The following is a 3,996-nucleotide window of genomic DNA, read 5'->3' on the forward strand; positions in this document are numbered from 1 at the left end:
TCATTAAAATGGTTGTTGAGTGTTGAATGTTGATGTATGATGATTTATGATGGGTTGAGGAATTTTTGAGTTCAATTATGATGATTAATATTGATATGATGAGGATGAATGATTGTGTGGATTGAAAAGTGGTTGATATGATATATGCGATATTGAGGTTATTGGAATGGTAATTGATGATTTGGAATGATTGATAAATGGCTACATTGATGTTGGTAGTTGGATATGGGAGATTGATATTGAAATTAATGATAAAATGATGATTGTTGAATGTATTGATAGGAAATTGTTTGTGATGTTAAATGTTTGATAATTGAGATTAAGAATGATGAAGTATTATGGGAAAAATTGCTGTGAATGATAAATGGTGACCCAAAGGGGGTAGATTATGCTGAAAATAGAAGTTTGTTATTGATCTAGTTGGATGTGGCTTGAGAATTTGGTAAATATCAATACATGTGAAAATTTGGTAAAAAGAGAATTTTGGTGAACTTTCTGATCATAACTTTTGCCTCAAATTAAAGTTTATTGAAAACTCTTCAAATTGATATACAAATTGTAAGATTTGGATTTTTGTAGAGGAAGTTATGATCAAACAAAGATTAGTGTTAAAATCTGAAATTCTGCAAAGTTGCAGAATTTTGTGATTTCTGGTATGTGCCTACGCAAAGCCTTGTGCGCACGCACACCTCTGCAAAATTTTTAACTTGTGCGCATGCACAGCTCTGTGCGCACGCACACGTTGGGAAGGCCAGTCTGTTGAGGGCGCTAGCACAGCTTGTGCGAGCGAACAGACATTGTGAATTTTGGTACCTGTGCATACACACACCTCTTTGTGTGCACACACTTCTTAAAACTTCTCTAGGGTGTGCGTGTACACACCCCTGTGTGTACGCATACGTCCTGTTTCTCAAATTTAACTTTGTTTTCAACTATTTCACCTTCCCAACATGATTGCAAGCTTCTATAACACCATTTTAAGACCCTTGGGATTATATTCAGGTATCAGATATGACAACAGTCCTAGGAGGATTTTATTTGGTATTTCTTTGAAAAGTTAGAGAACGGAGGCTAGGTTTCTGGTGTACTAGGGATTCGTTTGGTTGAGAGAGAAGGAGGAGTAGTGAACTTGGTAATTGATGACAGCAAATAGAGAAATTGATGAAATGATGAGTTCGGAAGGAAAAAATATGAATTGATGATGGTTGTGATGAGTTGAGAACTTGGAAAGGAATTATGAGGAAATGTTTGGGTTATATAAGAGTGTACAGAGCCTCAGAGTTCATAGGATTCCTGTTAGATGAGTATAAATATTGGTTGCTAGCAACTAATTCAATAAGCTCAATAGTCTCCTCCGGTGTCTTCTTCTTGTGCAGTGAACCACCTACAGAATTATCTAAGCACATCTTGGACATTTCACCCAAACCTTCATAAAAGATATATAGTTGGGTCCATTTGGAGAACATGTCCGGAGGGCATTGTCTAGTCAGTAGCTTATATCTCTCCCAAGCTTCATAAAGAGTTTCACCATCCTTCTGTCTGAAGGTCTGAACTTCCACCCTAAGCTTAGTCAGCTTCTTTGGTGGGAAAAATTTAGTAAGAAACTCAGTAACAATCTTGTCCCAAGTGTCCAAACTCTCCTTGGGTTGGGAATCTAGCCATAGCTTTGCTCCATCCCTCAGAGCAAACGGGAAGAGCATGAGTTTGTACACCTCAGGGTTCACTCTATTTGTCTTCACAGTATCACAAATCTGCAGAAAAATTAGAAATAAATTGATTTGGGTCTTCGTGGGGAAGACCATGATACTGGTAGTTTTGTTGCACCAGGGTGACCAATTGTGGCTTCAACTCAAAGTTGTTCGTAGCTATAGGAGGCACCACAATGCTTTTTCCATAAAGATCTGCAGTAGGAGCAGAGTAAGAGCCAAGCACTCTTCTGGGTTGCTCATTCCCATCCGGAATTGCCGCATTGGCATTATGATCCATGTTGGACCCTGCAGCCTTGTAAAGTCTTGCTTGTTGTAAACACCGCCTGAAAGTCCTTTCAGGTTCAGGATCAAAATCTAACAGAGGTTTCTTGTCCCTGTTCCTGCTCATAAATAGACAGAATACAAGAAAATATGGAACTCTCTATGTCAGAGTATAGAGAATTCTCAATGAGGTAACCTGTGTAAACAAATAGAATAAAAATACAAACTACTCTAAAAAAATTTGAAAATTAAAGAGAAAATTAAATAAAAAAATTAAAACAAAATTAACTAGGTAACACTAAACTTAATTTCAGAAAATAAGGACAAATATTAGTACTAATTTTTATTTATTTATTTATTTATTATTTTTTTAATTTTTTATTTAAAACTAACTAATAAAAGAAGAAAAACAGAAAACGAAACAGGGGAGGTGGATGCTTAACGGAAAAAAAGAAAAAAATTAAAAAAAACAAAATGAAAAGAAAAAGAGAAAAAAATAGTAAATGAAAATTAGAATTAATAATACTAAAATAAAACTAATTAAAAGTAAAATTATCTAATATAAGCAATTAAACAACGAGCAGTTGTCAATCACAATCAATCCCCAGCAACGGCGCCAAAAACTTGGTGCGGAATTTATAACCCACAAACTAACCGGCAAGTGCACCGGGTCGTACCAAGTAGTACCTCGAGTGAATGAGGGTCGATCCCATGAGGATTGATGGACTAAGCAACAATGGTTGATTAATTTACTTAGTTAGACAAGTTGAAAATGGTGTTTGGGTTTCAATTGCATTAAACAGTAAATTCTAAATATCAGAAAGCAAGTAGTAAACAAGTAGTGAATAATATATGGAGAAACAGTTAAGGTTTCAGAGTTATCTATTTTCCGGATTGACTTTTCTTACTAACTATTTTAATCATGAAAGATTTAATTCATGGCAAACTATATGTGACTAAACCCTAATTCCATAGACCTTTTTAGTCTCCTCTAAAATTCATCAACCGCCAATTCCTTGGTCACTTAATTCCAATTAGAGGGTGAAGTTCAATTCTAGTTTATATGCCACATAAATCCTAATTACCCAAATATAAGAGGATTATATGTCACATATCCCGTTAAGACCAGATAATTAGAAATTTAGGAGAATATGTTTTCAAGCTGTTGTTCAAGTAAAGAGCTTTTCCAAGTTATACAAGAACTCAATTAGAAAAAGGGTCATACTTTCATTCCACCCAAATTCATAAAATAAAGAACGAAAACAATTCTTCAATCATAAATTAGTACATGAATTAAAATAGAAAAATAATAGTATCAATCCGTATAATAGAGAGAGCTCCTAACCTTAACAGTGGAGGTTTAGTTGCTCATGGTTCAGAGAGAAAAATCAAGATTCAGGTAAACTGTAAAGTGCGGAATGAGGTAGAAGAGAAGAGAGCCCGAATGGCTGATTCTTTTTCCTTTTTATATCTAATTCTAATTAATGTAAAAATATTTCTAAAACTAAAATAATATCTTTTCCTATTTAAAAATAACATACAAATTTAATCAAAATTAATTGATTATTCGTGCAACCACGCTGACATATATGGGGACCACACTGATATTGAGGATCCACGCTGAACTTGGAAAAAGCCAAGTTCAGCATGCAGGAGGCAATGTGATAATTGGCACTCCCCTTTGAGTCCACGCTGAACTTGGCTTTTTCCAAGTTTAGCGTGGAGTGTTGCGCATGGTTTCCTGGGAGCTTTCAAGTTCCATGCTGAACTTGGTAGGGGCCAAGTTCAATGTGGAGGAGGCAGAGGTTTCTGGAGGAGAAGTGTACACTATTAAATATCGTTGGAAACCCCTGGAAGTTAGCTTTCCAACGCCGCTGAAATCACGTCAATTAGACCTCCGTAGCTCAAGTTATTCTTTTTTGAGTGCAGGGAGGTCAGGATTGCCATCATCATTCGCTTTCCTACTTTTCTGCTACAAAACTCCGTCAAATCCATTCGAATGCTACCTGAAATAAATAGAATCATG

At 35.7% G+C, this 3,996-nt stretch overlaps 1 non-coding gene across 1 annotated transcript; it reads left to right on the forward strand.

The window, feature by feature from the left end:
* Positions 1–1,461: 1,461 nt before the first annotated feature.
* On the forward strand, positions 1,462–1,567 carry LOC112713306 (small nucleolar RNA R71). The gene has a single exon (XR_003158279.1). It is a non-coding gene; the product is annotated as a small nucleolar RNA R71 (small nucleolar RNA).
* Positions 1,568–3,996: the final 2,429 nt, after the last annotated feature.

Source organism: Arachis hypogaea, chromosome 9 (assembly GCF_003086295.3).
Source record: "Arachis hypogaea cultivar Tifrunner chromosome 9, arahy.Tifrunner.gnm2.J5K5, whole genome shotgun sequence".
NCBI lineage: Eukaryota > Viridiplantae > Streptophyta > Magnoliopsida > Fabales > Fabaceae > Arachis > Arachis hypogaea.